This window comes from Alexandromys fortis, unplaced genomic scaffold (genome assembly GCF_014885135.2).
Source record: "Alexandromys fortis isolate MF-2015 unplaced genomic scaffold, M_Fortis_MF-2015_v1.1 scaffold_211, whole genome shotgun sequence".
NCBI lineage: Eukaryota > Metazoa > Chordata > Mammalia > Rodentia > Cricetidae > Alexandromys > Alexandromys fortis.
The window spans coordinates 1046909-1063274 of NW_026068103.1; the positions used below are offsets into that span (position 1 = coordinate 1046909).

General features: G+C 43.1%; 1 protein-coding gene across 1 annotated transcript in view; it reads left to right on the forward strand.

Moving 5' to 3' along the window:
• The first annotated feature begins 2336 nt into the window (after window positions 1–2336).
• Popdc3 (popeye domain containing 3) overlaps window positions 2337–16366 on the forward strand; it is a 29022-nt gene continuing 14992 nt past the window's right edge. The window contains exon 1 of the mRNA XM_050123953.1: window positions 2337–2553. The gene's annotated coding sequence lies outside the window, so the exon portion shown is untranslated. The remainder of the gene's footprint in view (window positions 2554–16366) is intronic.

Here is a 16366-nt window from a genome sequence, read left to right on the forward strand (position 1 = left end):
GGGCTACCTAGATCTTCTGCTTTGAGTTTTACAAAGCTGCAATTGAAACATCACATGGTCGATGTTCTCGCCTGGATGTGGCCACCGAGAATCTGTGGCAGAGCACAACTTCATTCTAAATTTTTAAAATTAAAATTATGGATATTATCCTTAGCAGTTTAAAACACAAGGCACTTACTCGGTTAAGCACACACCAAGAACATATCTGACATACGTGGTTAAGGCTTTAACAATTCTCTAGCCGTCTTTCTCTTCTCCAAATGATTTCAAACACTTGGAACAAAAGCTTGAAAATCTAGTGATTTCCGGCCATCCATGCCGTTGAGAAGCTTAGCTTTCATCCTCATTACCATGAAGAGAAGGTTCATTTGTCACTTTAATCTTGCCTTTCTGGTTATTCTGAGGCTTCAAGCAGTTACTGGTTACTCAATAAATACATGTGTGTCGTGGGGGACAAGAAGATGGCCCAGTCTGTAAAAGTACTCCTCACTAAACTTGATGACCCAAGTTCGATTCATAGAACCCACAAAAAGATCAACTAAGAGAATGTCTTACACAAAGTTACACAAAGCTGTCCTCCAGCCTCCACACCCCAACATCCAACATACACATACATGATAATAAATATTTTTTAAACAGAAAAACGAGCAGGGTATGGTGGCGCACACCTTTAATCCCAGCACTCAGGAGGCAGAGGCAGGCGGATCTCTTTGAGTTTGAGGCCAGCCTGGTCTATACAGTGAATTCCTGGACAGTCAAGGGTATGTGGAGAGACCCTGTCTCAAAGCAAACAGACAGAGAAACAAATAAACAAACAAACAGCCATGGGCTTCCTCTTGTGGCATGGGTCTCAAGCTGAACCAGTCACTGGTTTGTTACTCCCACAAGCTCTGTGCCTCCTTTACCCTAGCACACCTTGTTGTAAAATATTATGTATGTTATAGTTGTGTAGTTTGGCGATCTTGTGGGGCTTCTAACAGTGGCAGCAGGGGCTGTCTCTGACTCTTTTGCCTGCTTTTGGGACCCTTTTCCTCCTACTGGGGTGCCTCATCCAGCCTTAATATGAGGGCAGGTACCTAGTCTTATTATAATATAATATGCCATGTTTGGTTGATAGCTCTGGGAGGCCTGCCTTTTCTGAAAGGAAAGGAGAGGGGAGGTGGGAGGACAATGAGAAGAGAAGAGGGAGAGGAAACTGAGGTTGGGATGTAATATATGAGAAAATAAATAAATAATAAAGAAAAATCAAACAAACAGACCAATTAACTAATAAAACACACATACAACAAAACAAGAAAAATGTCATTTCTGGACTCATCAATACCACCATGGTTTTATATATATGTGTGTGTGTGTGTATATATATATATATATATATATATATATGTCAGCAGAAAGGACGCCCCTGAAATCTGAGTAAATTGTGACTCTCATTGGTTGCCATCCTGTCAGGTCCAATGGCTAACTGTGGTGCCTATTCTCATGCCAAAACATGCGCTGGCCTTCCGGCTCTCTCAGCATAGCAAGGACCTGTTACAGAATCCCTAGCTGACATCCTGGCTTCTCTCAACTCCCCTACCTCAAACTCCTCCAGCTCATGGGCTTCCCTTCCCTCAGCTCCTCATTCTTATAAAACCCTGCAATTTCGGCCATGCGCCATGCGTTCTTAGCTCTCAGCATTTGGTTCTTGGTTATCTTTGCTCCCCTGGTCCTCTCTTTTCTTCCGCTCCTGCTCAACCTCTTTCCCCCTTCCCGCCCCCGCGCCCCCCCCCCAGAGGCTGGGTTCAGTCTGCTGGCCATGGTCAGTCTACAACTCTCTCTCCCTGCTCTGGACTCCTCCAGATGCTTCTGGCTGTATTCTCCCTCATATCTACAGTAAAAACCTCCTCAACCATATCTTGGAGAGGTCAAGTCCTTGTTTAGCTACAGTCACCACGTGCTTGGTCACCTGAACAAAATAAAAACTTCATAGAGGGAAAAATACATGTGACAATTGCCTTAAATAGCATGTTTGCCTATTATTTGAGCTCACGTGGCATTTGCGTTTTATTTTTGTATTATGATGACCTATGTCCTTTCCCTGTTTGATTTTTTTTAAAACCTATTTACCCACGAATAATCACTGTCCTTTCTCTGTCCTGTACCCACTTCCCTCTGGTGATTTATCTTCTCTTTGCCGGGGTGCAGCGGGGTAAGAAGGTGGACAGTGGCTTTTTGTGCTGGTGCTCAGCTCCGTCACTCTCTACCTAGGATGACCCGAAGCGGGTCTTTGCCAACTTAGGACCTCGCGAGTCCTGCACGCTGGTGGCGTCCGCTGGCTGCCCGCGTGCCTCGGAGCGCGCGCCCGAGCCCGTCCCCGCAGCAGGGAGCGGTTTGGGATCGGCTGCGCCCGGCGCGGGCAGGCGCGGGAGGACGCGTCCGGGACCCAAGCGCAGGCGGACGGGCGGCGAGGCGTGCCCGGCTCTGGCTTCGGGCCCTCAGGGCCACCGGGCCCTGCGCGCTCGGCCGGAAAGTTCTGCGGGCGCCATCGGGAGCGGCGCGAGGGCCGGGAAGGTAAGCAGAGCGAGAGGCGTGTGCAGGAGCGGCCGCCGGGCAACTTTCCGGGGCTGCGGGGAACGGGAACGCGCAGAGGGCGAGAACCCCCCCACCCCCCGGTGCGCGTCCCCTCTGCGCACGCCCTGGGGCCCGGTGCGCGCCCTGCGGCTCGCACCTCCCGCCGGGGTCCGCGGCAGAGCCAGCTCTCTAAATCCGTCGCGGGGCCCTCGACACCTGTCCCCCAAGGGAAAAGATTTCGAGGGGAAAAGCAGATCCCGGGGTTCTGGCTGGCGTCGGTTTCATCGTGGGCGAGTTGTGGCCCGCCGCTCTTGACTTTCCCCGGACTAAGGGCCTGACTGTGCAGTTAGGGTCAGGGACAGCTGGACTCTGACAGCTCTCTGTACTTGGGGGTCCCCTAGGCAGAGAAAGTACAAAATCTGTAAGTCCCAGATGACCTCTCCAAGGTCGGTTACAGCGATTTAGCTTTGAGAGTCTTTATTTTAGGAAAAGATCAAAAGCGTAATATCAAAATGCAGAACACAGATTGAAGGCAAAAGTTTTAGTAGGTAATGTTTGGGAAAAGTTTTTTTTTTTTTTAAATCTGTTAGTAGTGAAAAGATAAAATTTAATAAATTACTGACAGTAGATTTAGGGTCCCACGTTTGAAGGAAAATTGAATCAAAACAAAACTACCTACCTCCCTGTGCACTAAGTTCTTTTGAGCTGCGTGCCTGCAAAGTGCAAGTAAACTTTATGACCACCTTGAAAAAAAATTGGTGCCTATTGCTGTTAAGTTTAGTGGCTATTTTGTTTCCATGCTTGTTTTTAATTCTAAAATCTATTGTATGAAAATATCCATTCGATGCATATCTAGTAAGTTGGCATTGTCCTTTGTGGAAGTAAAACCAAACAAAATAAACGAATCAGAGAAATTGGATCTCAGTTTCTCCATTTGCAAAATAAAGGGATTAGTTGATGCCAGTGTGCCATTTCCCAAATAATCTGAGGTTCTTCTGTCCAAAAAAAAAAAAAATCTGCGTCTTCAAATTGACATCTACACTAAGAAATGATTTGCTGTCAAAACTTCATAGTTAAATGGGAGGTTATTGATAGTTAATCTTATTAATCCAGTTAGTCTCTCAAAATAGCTGAATCATTGTGTAGCCTGTGCTTGAGAATTGTTTCAGTCTGTACTATTAAATACAAAAAAGACCCAAGAGTCTGAGATCCCAGAGTGCAAATGGCAAGACTCACAAGAAAGACAACTACAGCATCCATGCCTGCTCTTTCTGAAAGTCTACAGTGCAGACCAGGAGAGTCAGGAAGCATTAGCCAGGGAGCCTAACAAATAAAGCAACAAAGTAGGAAATGTCAAAGCTGCTTTGGAAAATGTCTTTGATGGATATGCAAGCCTGCAAACTGCAGTTGAGCTGGCTTTTTGTAACTAGACTGGTCAGGTAGGGTGACGAGTGATAGTCGAGTTTGAATTTACCTCTGGAATAGGGGAACATATTGAATCACTAATTACTTTTTCAAAGGAACGGGACTTTCCCCCTTTTATCTAAGTATAGAAAATATGTTAAAGTAAAAGTTATTATCGATATTACCTAAAATAAATGATCAAAAGTTGATGGGTTACATCCCCTGCAGTATGTAGACTCCTCCTCCAGCATAGAGATTCCAGGATTAATTCCCATGGACCTACAATGACTGTTGAGTTGTCACTTTCTGTCCTTTAGCAGAAATAACCCCTGGGGACTGTCACCCTGAAAGTGGCCAGGATAGGACTACCAAGGAATAGGGGTGTGATGAGCCACACCCTGATCATATAGAAGAGTCTCTGGGTCTGTGTACTGATATTCTGAATTCAAACAGAAGAGCTGATTTTTTTCTAAGTTGACTGGAATAAGAAAGAGCAGGCAAAGGCTCACCTCTCTGCATGCTGGTTGGTGATGGCATTGCCTGAAGCAGCTGGATCTTGAGACTCTGACCTAACAAATAGATTAGCTCATCCCCAGATGGGGTCATTGTTGGCATTACTGGGAGGTGGGGAATGGTAGGAGATGGGCGCAGTGGGAGGAAGTGTCACTGGTGTGACCTTCGTGGCTGCATCTCCTCCTGGTCTCTTCCTATATTCGAATACCCTTTCTTTGCATCCTTGTTGCCAGGATACGGACTGCTTTGCCACGCCACGCCCACTGTCATGCCTAACACTTCTGAAAACACGAGCCCAAATACACTGTTTCTCTTTTCAAGTTGTTCTCTTAGGTTATTTCTTTATTTTTTTGTCACACCTACATAGAAGGAACTCAAAGAATTCTGAAGTTTGAGATACTTGTAGTTTTGAACATCTAGACAAGGGACCTGGATTGTAGGAACACTTAGATGGTGGAGCCTCGGGAGGCTGCTGTTGGTGAGATCTGATGCCCACACAGAGCAGGACAGACAACCTGTGGTTGGTGGTTTGTCTTTCTCCAAAGGAAGTTTGTCTCAGATGGAAGGAAATGCAGGCTAAATAATGAGTTCGGTTTTGCTTTTAACTTTACAACTTGGTTGAGGAAACCTTGATACTTGTTGAATCTGGGTAATGGCTATGTGGGGGACTAGGTTTGATACATTCTGTTTTCTCTGTCTTTCCCTCCAGCGCTGGGAACTGAACCCAGGGCCTTTCACATTCTAGGCAAGCTCTCTACCATGTCAGTCCCTATTTTATCTGTATAAATTGTTCATCCGGGAGCAGGAGATTTAACTGGCTCCATTAATGAAGTCCCTGCCATGTAAGGATGAGGGCTTGAGTTCAGGTCCCCAGCCTATGAAGGGGCCATATGTAGCCCTGCTGTGGGCACTAGTGGGGACTGGCAGGTCCCTGAGCTTCCTGACCAGTCAGTCTGGCCATTAGAGCTCCAGGTCCAGTGTCAGGTCATGTGTTAAAATCTAAGATGGAGAACGATGGAGGAACACAATTGATGAGGGACTCTAATCTCTATGTATGTATGCACACTCGGACAAACATGCATACATACATTGAACACATAGCACAAAATTTAAAAATTATTTAACAAAAAAATGGATTTGAAAAAAGAGACATTTACTATAAAAGGAGACTGTGCTTTCATTTCCTAGCCACCCAGACCCAAATACTCACACAAAAACTATATTAATTACAATAGTTTGTCCAACAGTTCAGGTGTATTTCTAGCTAGCTTTTACATCTTAAATTAACCTATTTCAATACTTCATATTTTACCACAAGGCTCGTGGTTTGTTATCTCACATCTTGTTTTCTTGGGCAGCTACATGGCATCTGTGTGACTCCACCTTCTTTCTCCCTGCATTCAGTTTAGTTTTCCCACCTAGCTATATTCTGCCCGGCCATAGGTCAAAGCAGCTTATTTATTAACCAATGGTAATAAAACACATTCATAGCATACAGAGGGGAATCCCACATCAATTTACTAACTCAGCATTTTAATTCAAATTATATAGGGATTTAAAAATATATTTCAGTTTTTTGAGTGTAGATTAACTTTCATTATATATAGGGAACCTGAGGTCAGGGAAGGCATCTGAGTGATCATTAAGTGTGGACTTAATGATGGAAAGATCTAAAGAAAATACAATAGCATTGGCTTTTTTAGTTCTGATTGTTGTGCTAATGCATTTTGACTATCTTTAAAAATTATTTTTATGTTTCATAGAGTTTATGAGTATTTGCTTGCATGTATATATGTATGAACACCACATGCATGCTTGATGCCCATGGAGGTCAGAAAAGGATATCAGATCCTCTGGAACTGAATTTGTGAACCACCATGTGAGTGTTGGAAACTGAACCTTGGGTCCTCTGCAAGTGCAACAAGTGCTCTTAACTGTTAAGCCATCTCTTCACACCCTGAGGTGGTTTTTTTTTTTCAATCTAAAGTCACCTTACTATTTTCTACATTGTATAAAGAATGCAAAGTTCTGCTACTGTATCATAAAAAGGGAAAGAAAGATGTCCTGTCATGGAGGAGTCTGCATCCTTACCATGGAGTAAAAGTTATCCTATGCGTCTTTCAGTGCATTCATACAAATTATACTCATAGAAGACAGAAAACTTTTAATTTTTAAAAAACAGTGTTTTTAAACAAACATGAGGCCACTAGTCTGAGTCCTGTTTCTCTGTATTGGTTCTGTAACAAACTCAGCCAAATGGAAACCCGATTTACAAGGATGATTTTAGTAACGAATGGCCAGGTTTCAATCAGCGACAAGACACTGAGCTTCAACTACCCACAGGCAGCCAACTCAAACCTTCGTGCAAATGGCAGACACCTCCCTGTAGTCAGGATTGGGGGGGGTGTGCTTTGTGCTCCTGTTTGGCTTTTTAAAGGTCTGTGACTGGTGCTGTGGGGCGGTCTTCCAAGTCTCTTCGGTTTTCAATGCTGCCTGATTGACCAAGTCTCTCTGCCCCACCTCTGTCAATTTGTCTAAAATTTTTCTTCTTGTAAGATAATAATGGAGATGTTTCGTGGTGCTTTGAATGAAAATGCCCCCAGAAGCCTATAGGAAGTGGCATTATTAGGAGGTGTGGCCTTATTGGAGGAAGTGTGTCGCTGGGGGTCGGCTTTGAGATTTAAGAAGCTCAAATCAGGCCCAGTGTCGCTCCCTCTGCTGCCTGCCAATCCAGATGTAGAACTCCCAGCTACCTCTCCAGCACCATGTCTACCTGCATGCTGCTGTGCTGAAAATGGACTAAACCTTTGAACTTGTAAGCCAGCCCCAATTACATGCTTTCCTTTATAAGTGATGGCTTGCTCATGGTGTCTCTTCACAGCAACAGAACACTAACAAGACAGAAGTTCGTACCAGGGAGTGGGGTTGATAAGTCAGACCATGCTTTTGGTTTGAAGGAATATGGGATATTTTGGAAGAATTTGAACTAGAAAAGCAATTGGACATTTTTAGATGGAAATGAATGGGTCATTCTAGTAGGAATATAGAAGACAACGGTGCTGAGGGTATTTGAACTGTGAAGGCCTGGATCAAGAGGTTTCAGAGAAGAATATAAGTAAGACCATTCTTGTGAGATTTTGATGAAGAACGTGGTTGCTTTTTGCCCTTGCCTAAAAAGTCTGTCTGAGGCTAAATTAAAAGAGTTTTGGATTAATTATGTTTGCAGAGGAAATTTCAAAACAATCTATTGTTGACTGTATTGTGTGGTTATTAGTGGCTGGTCTTATATAGAGAAATCTATAATGAAAAGGAGCAAGATGAGCAAGTAAAAATACAAAATGTACACTTGGAAGACAATAGGAACACAAGGAAATATACGCAGATTGTAGAAAAGCCTGATGCTAAGTGGAATAAAGGAAGCAGTTACCTCAGAGCAAGAGGTTTCAGAGAAGAATATAAGTAAGACCATTCTTGTGAGATTTTGATGAAGAACGTGGTTGCTTTTTGCCCTTGCCTAAAAAGTCTGTCTGAGGCTAAATTAAAAGAGTTTTGGATTAATTACCCAGCTAATTTTCCAACTTGTAAAAAAGAATTAAAGAGAAGCTTAGAGCCAAGTATGATGGGGCACACCTTTAATCCCAGAACTCAGGAAGGCAGAGGCGGGCAGACCTCTGAGTTCCAGGTCAGCCTGGTCTGAAGAGCAAGTTCCAGGATAGCCAAGCTTTGGAGGTGAAGGAAACCATCAAAACCAGAAAGTTGGTGAAAATGTATTTGAATGAAGAAGCTGTGTTCTATCCCTAGTGGTGTGGGAGGTCGTTTTGTCTATGTGTTGCTTTTGTTGGTTAATGAATAAAGAACTGAGTTGGTCTATAGCATGGGAGAAGGAAGGGGGAGTCAAGAGAAACGATGGAGCCGCTGCCAGAGTCAGACATGGTGAAACGTTGCCGGTAAGCCACTGCCATGTGGCAATACACAGATTAATAGAAATGGATTGAATTAGTATGTAAGAGTTAGCCAATAAGAAGCTAGAGCTAATGAACCAAGCTTTGACTTAATTAATACATTTTCTGTGTGATTATTTGGGGTCTAAGCTAGGCTGACGGCCAGGAACCAACAAGCAGCAGCCTTCTTCCAACACCCTAGCAAACAGCAGAGCTTCGGCCACATGGCTTTGGTTTTGGAGTTAAGGATCTAAGAAATTGGTTATGGAATCTCCCTCCGTGACTGAGGATAGCCTCTGAGGCCAAGCATATGTCAGGGGTGTCCCTGCATGGAGGCCTAGAGAAGCCATGTGTGAAACTGTGAAGATGAAGCCCAGATTGCCTGGGAGACCCCAAGATGTTGGAGATGCCAGAGTCAAGGGATACCTCCTGAAGAAAGCTGCTAACAGGAAGTGAACCAACCTGAGAGAGACAAGTGTGTTGCAATCAACAAAGCTGAAAGGAGTTGGAGAGCTGAAGAGTCCTTTGACATCAGACACGGAGATGCAGAGTCTGGAGTTTGCCCAGCTGGTTTTTGGTTTTGCTTCGGTCCAGTGTTTCCTCATTATGCTCTTTCCTCTCTTTTGGAATGGTAGTGTACATCCTTTGCCATTATATGTTAGAAGTATGTGATCTGCTTTTTAATTTTGATTTTATAGGAAGTAATAGTAAAGAGATTTCCTTGAGTCTCAGAAACTTTCAACTCTGGACTTTAAACATTGTTGAGTCTTTGATAAAACATGGGGACCTTCAAAGTTGGACTGAATGCATTTTTGCATTATAATATGTCTACAAGCCTAGGAGTACAGGGAGTGGAATGTGGTGGTTTAAAAGAAAATGGCCCCCAAAGGGAATGGCACTGTTAGGAGGTGTGGTTTTGTTGGAGTAGGTGTGGCACTGCTGGAGGAAGCCAGGCCCAGCGTCACTTTTTCTTCCTGCTGCCTGCCAATCCAGATGTAGAACTCTCAGCTACTTCTCCAACACCATGTCTGCCTGCATGTCACTATGCTTCCCACCATGATAATGTTGCGCCCAAATTGAGACCCCCGGAGAGACCACCACCGGAATCCAGTCAAGTCCAGAATGCAAAAGCAAGGTTTATTCAGTTCACATGCACTTAGTCCAGCTAGCTGGGACTATATAGCAAATGAAAGGGGGTGAGGGGGTAAAAAGAGAAAGAAGAGGAGGAAAGGGAGAGAAGATGGAAGCAGAAAAGAGAGATTAATGTTTCAATGTCCTGAGTGGTAACAGGTCCTTCCCAATTAAACAAGAAATGTATCTCCAGATCAGATTGTGTATCTGTGGCTCCCTGCTATTAAAAAGCAAGATATCTTGTCTGTTATGTGGTCATGAAGTCTAAAGTCAATGTCACAGCTCCCCCATTGCAATTGATTTGCTTTTTCCGCATAGAGTCCTGATGTTTCCTTTCTATTCTTGAGGTTTAGTAATTCAACTGACCAACGTCATGGCTAATCTCTGTATCAATTTCTCACAGAACTTGCTGTGTTCTCTTTATTGGAATATTTATTGTTCTTAATCTTGGGATGATCTTTCCATTATTAATATATTTCCCTATATTTTGTAATTTTTTACTTTGAACATCAATAATACTTACATTATCCTAAGTTTGCTTTCCATATCAGTTATGCTGTTTAATTTTTTCTTGTTCTTTTCTACATTCACTATGATGTCTCAATGATTTAAAAAATGTAACTCATTCAGAAATGAAAATGAAGCATGCTAAAAATAGTAGATCTGGAGAGATGGCTCCGTGGTTAAGGAAGCTTATTGCCGAGTGATTTCAGTCCCAGCTATCAGGTGAGGCTTGGAAGGAAAGAACTGACTGCTCAAATGTTTTCTCTGGCCTCACACACCTACTGTAGCACATGCATTAAATCCCAAATAAAGTGTAATAAAAGACATAGCAATAGGTCATGAATGAGGACGTTAGGATTCTGACATGACCAAGTGCCAGGTTCCTACATTGGGGTAAACATCTGCCGGTGTCCAACCTTGATGGGTTCATACGTTCCAGGATAGGGGCATGTGGAGTAGTTCAGTTAAAAAAAAAAAAAAAAAAAACAGAGATACAAAATAAATATACAGAGACACAGAGTCTTTGTCGGGAGGGCAACCCAGTGAATACTGAACCCGCCCATGCTTATTTCTCACGCTCTGACTTTTAGTCAAGGTTGATGGATCCACTGCTGGGGGCTCTGACAGCCAAGTCATTCCCTTGTTTGAAACCAAGGAAAATAACTACCTCTCCCTCTTTCCCACAGTGTTTTTATGACTGTGAAGAAGCTGGCATAGAGTTCTTTGGGACAGATGTTAGTTGTCACTACGTACTAGAGTCTCCTCCACTCAGGAGAGGATGATGTTGAAGCTCATGGTCTAACACCTGTAATGCTATGTCTGTTGTGTTGATTGTGTTATAATTGCCCTGGAAGCCCCACTACATGAACGACAACACTTTTCTTCTGTTACAAAAGGGAGCTGGGCTTCTACAGAAATGAAATACTTTAAGCCTTCTAGATTTTATCTTATAGAATCTAGGCTTTGTTTTCTGTCCTTTGTGCTCATTTCAAAGTTGAAATGCCATCTTAGCAATTAATGGTAGCATACACTAGTGCTCTGTCTTTGGCCAGTTCTTGGTCAGATAGGCAAGGAGGAGTTAGTATAAAAATTCTGCTTTCTCTGGCAAAGCCATTCCTGCCAAAGGGATTCTTGGGAAATAAGAAAGCTAAGCATAGAAGGATGTAAATGTAGCCATTCTTGTCTCGGTTTATTGACCTGATAGGGCCCCTTGCAGTGGTGAGCTATGAGGAGGTAGACTGGCTGGGGCTGGCCTTCGGCAGTACGGTTTTTCAGCGTTGTCTCTGGACAGGATGTGTAAAAATATCACTTAACTAGCGTTTCAGCACCAGTGGAGTCTCACAGAATCTGGATTTCTGGCTGCTTTGAATAAATCAGATGATCTGCCAACCCTAGGTTCCTTCACTGGGGTCAGCTAAGAGCTAACCTTTCCGATATGGTGTGTGCTGGCCAGATTCACTCATATGCATTGGCTGCATAGTTGCTGAAGGAACCGTGGTATATCCCCTAATGAACACATATACCTATCAGCATTTCTTTCTCCAGTCAATTTTATTGAAAATAATTTTTTCATACATTCTGACCTTGGTTTCCCCTACCCCAGCTCCTCCCAGCTCCTCCCCACCTTCCCACCCACCCAAAGCTACACCCTTTCTTCCTTTCTCATTAGAATATGAACAGGCATCTAAAATGATAAGAAGAAACTAAGATAAAGGAATATAAAGACAAACCAGAATAGGACAAAACAACAAACAAACAAACAAACATGGGGAAAAAAGAGCCAAAGAAAAAGCACCAAAAACACATAAAAACACTGAGACACACACAGTCACACACAGAAAACCCATAGCAATAAAATCAGAAGCCATAATATATAAGCAAAAGATCTGTCAGGACAACAACAACAAAAAGCCCAAAGCAAAGCATCATGAGACAAACAGAACAACTCCAAAAATACCTCTGAGTTTGTGCTGGCCATCTACCACTGGGCATGGGGTCCCTTAGGTGTGGGTTGTGTACCCAGTGAGACTGTGCTGGGGAGAACTAACCAGTCCTCAATGCAAGAGTCAGCTGAGGCCCAAAGAAAAGGCATGACAGTGAGGACGAGTTCCCGTCCTTTTGTGTTCCTGTCCTTTTATATCTAGACCTCCTGTGTCCTGCCTCCTTTAATTACAACCTCAGACTCAAAATAAAGGATGTAATTTTCATATAAATGTATGCAGGCAGCCAATACCAGGCATTGATTTCTGTATAAACAAAAAAGTCTAAATAAAAGAAATAGTTGACTACCAAGTACTAATATTCATCTGAAATTTTGTGAAGGAAATGGGGAGAAGCCTCACAATGTGAGGACCAATTTTAGGTGCCCAGCACTCACACAAAAAGCTGGGCAACTTTGTGTGTCTCTGTTATCCTGGTGCTGAGGATCTGGAGAAGGGTGGATCCCTGAAGTCTGATGGCCAGCCAGTCCAGATGAACTAATGAGCTATAGGGTCAGTGAGAGACCCTGTCTCAAAAAATAAGGTGGGCCAGTGTGGGTGTGCATGCCTTTAGTTCCAGTGCTCTGGAGGAAGAAGCAAAAAGATCTCTGAGTTTGAGGCCACCCTGGTTTATAGGGTGAGTTCTGGGCCATCCAGAACAACATAGTGAGGCTCTATCACAAAGAAACAAAAGAAAACAAAATAAAGGGGCTGGAAAATGGCTTAGTGGTTAAGAATTCTTGTTCTTGCAGAGACCCCAGACTGGATTCCTAACTCATAGTACCCATAACTTCAGTTCAGGGGGTCTGACATCTTCTTGACTCCTTGAGCACCAGGAACACATGAGCAAAACACTCATACACATAAAATAAACTAAAAGAAGATGTTGTGTCACTGCAGAAGACTCCCAATGTCAGCCTCTGGCTTCCACGTGCACACACACACACACACACACACACATGTGCACTCTTCACATACAAACCACACACACACACAAACACACACACCAAAAGAAAGAGGAAAAACAATTTATTTGCTGAGCCATTATAAGTTAATAACATAAATTTAAATTAATAGAAGATTTCTATTTTATTTATTATGGCTAATATTTAATTATCTAAGAAAACTACCTTTTCCAAGTTGGATGAGGTTCAGTAACAGTCACACTTATCTGGCCCAGAGTCTAACTCGCTTTGATAACTCTACTTTGAAAGTTAATTTCAGAAAATGTGATAGTAGAAGGACCGTGATTCTGGAAAAGTGTTTCTCTTAGGCGTGGCTCACCTGGTGACTGTGGCCTGGGGGACAGAGCCACACCAAGTTTAGCTCTGCAAACCTTACTTGCTGGTGCTGTGTACACATTGCTGTCCTCCGACAGCACGTCCTGTCTTAGGCAGCAGCTACTTAGAAATCCCTACGTAACGACTGACTCTAGAAGAATAAGTATTACTTGTACACAACTCTTGATTATGTAAATGCCCTTGTAATTTAGAAACTAGGTCTACACAGTGTCAACATTTGAATTTCAGTAAAATGCCAGCTCTGTGAGGGAAGGAATTTGAATTATTGCATATATTGATTTGCTGGTTAGTTGAGAGTTAATGCTATGATGCATGTTTTGAACATATGCATCGCTCAAATACAACTGACATATTAAGGAGGAACTTGAGCATATGCAGCCCTCCTGCTTTCTTCTGGATGATTTATGACACAAGAAAGTGTTGGTGAATGCATTAGGCTGTGGCCAGGTGACCTCAGCTATGGAGGCATACACAGAACACCAACACACACGTCTCACATATGAACCACCTACCCTGACTTCCTCACGCATTGCCCTCTGATGTCAGGTTTTGCTCTTCTTTCACGTGTATGACCTTTCCTATACGAAAACGGGCTCATTCAGCATTCCAAACATGTTTAAACAGCTCGGTTGGAAAGCACCAAATAGTTTGCTAATGGAAAGTCTTCATATTGAAGAGTAGCTGGAGATAATGAAGCATCTTGAAGAGCCCAGGTGTATGTGGCATCACTGGGGGGAGGGATGCGGGGAGAATGGCTGAATCCGAGTTGACAAGAGAAAAGTCTGTGGCTGGAATAGAATGCAGGTCAGAGAGGAGACTCGGGGAAATACAAGTGGAGAGAATGTGGCGCACAGGGGTGAAGAGAAAGCGCTAGCCATTTCCAAACACCTTCAAAGGAGGTCGGTGCATGCTGTGGGGCTCTCTGAGTTTTAGCCATGGCTGCTTTGAGGTTGCCAAGTGCTGTTGGACTAAACCCAAAGAGCTCCCAGGTGCAGTCTAGAAGTCAGTCGAGGAAAACTTCCCATTAGGTTAAAAATGAGTTTCTGACCAGATAGGTGCCTAATCTAGATGTGGGCTTCCCTGCTCTACATTTTAAATGAAAAAGATGCTTCCAGGCCTCATGGGAGATGGAAGATGTATTCCTTCCATGCATTCTCCTACTGCAACCCGCCCCATGCATGCTACTTTCAGCCCCTCCACCTATTTGGTTTTTACCTCTTTTCTATTTGAGGTTAGGGTGCAGAGTGGTCTCACTACTGGGCAGTCTGCAGTCTTTTTAATGGCCAAAGCCATATTTGTGTATCTTAGTCATTTTACATATATAAAGTGGAGCTATTATTTTTATTAAATTCCTGTCCTCTAACAAAGGTAACCACTGGTGAAGGTTTGAGGTGTTATGTCCCTTTCCGTTTCCCTCCCTATGGTTCAGGTTGCAATTTTGCAGGGTGCAATGATTTTTGTAGGATCGTATATGTTGTGTTGTAGCAGAATTGACTCTAGTTGGCTAAAAGTAGACTAGAAGTGACCTGCCATTAGATAAGGGTACTTGTAGCATTTTCTATACTAAAGGAGCCCAATTGTGACCAAGGGCAAGAATGACTCCACTAATCCAGGCGTGTAATGTACGTGTTCAGTTAGAAAAAGAAAAGATTATAGTTTATCTTCTCAAATCCATCAAAAAGGGGATTCATTTGGTCTATAGAGGTTACTGGGAGCAAGGAAGAGAGAGAGAGAGAGAGAGAGAGAGAGAGAGAGAGAGAGAGAGAGAGAGAGAGAGAGAGAGAGAGAGAGAGAGAGAGAGAGAGAGAGAGAGAGAGAGAGAGAGAGAGAGAGAATACAAATGCATTGTCTAATGGTCAGCTTTTCTCCCTTCTCTGGCAAAATAACTATGTGTTATAAGCAAAAAAGGCAAGGGTTCTCATTTGCAGAATGTAGAAGCCAAACACAAAGAGACAACAGCTGTTCAGTTACGTGGCATGGTGAGGAAGGAGAAATTGTTGTTGTTGTTGTTGTTGTTGTTGTCTTAGTTAATTATTGGATTGAATAATCGAACTGTTGAGTTCACCCTCTCATCCTTTGTGGCTCAAGATCTGTGGTTTCATAACCAGACATTTAAAGTGTTCAAATCTAATCCTGAAGGGTGCAAACAGGGTTTGTCCTAGCAAGTCCCAAGTACTCAGATTCAGACCATCCGTGGAGCGCTGTGTCAAGGCAAGGGAACGGACACTGGCAGCCACTTGCATAGGGTTGACGCTGGGCTCTATGGGTTGCATATCCTGAGGTAACCTGTTCAAACTCCTCACCTCACAAGAAAACTACTTCAAAAAACTTTTAGAGATTAATTAATATCCTATTTTAATATCCTCAAGTTCCGAGCACACAGTATGTGCTTAATAAATAAGACATCCTGTCAATAGCATATAAGGGCAAAGAAGGAGGCCCCTGGATCCTGCATTAACTTTTCATTGGTCATCTGTTTTTACAGTAATCTCTATTGGTTAGGGTCGTACACATTGAAGAATTAGAGTTGCTTGTTGTGTGTTCTTATAGACCAGATTTTGACTGCTGGTCTCTGGGTGTATGTTGAACATCAAATAGTTTTGCCTTATCTATGAGGCTGAGTTTACAAAGCACCGACTGAACTGACAGTCATCCAAGAATTCAAGTCTTGAATGGTATGTGCATATCACAAGATTGGTATACATACACCATAATTCTTCCGGAAGTGCTTTGACAGTGCAGAGGCTTCCTGGTTCCGTGAAGAGTGCTCTGGGAGGCAACTTCTAGTGCCTCTTGGTGCCTCATTTTCCAGATGCTTCAGAGAAATGATTGTACTCTCCTGACTTAAAAGTAGTGGGGATCGAGTATCCTGTGCCATAAATATTAGTGTTACGTTAATGAAAGGCCTAATGTATAGTGACAGTTCTTAACTCTATGTGATTAGCTTTCTGTTGGTATGTGTGTGTGTTTGTATGTGCCAATATATACCCTTATACACACACACTCACACACACACACACACACTCACATAGTGCTAGAT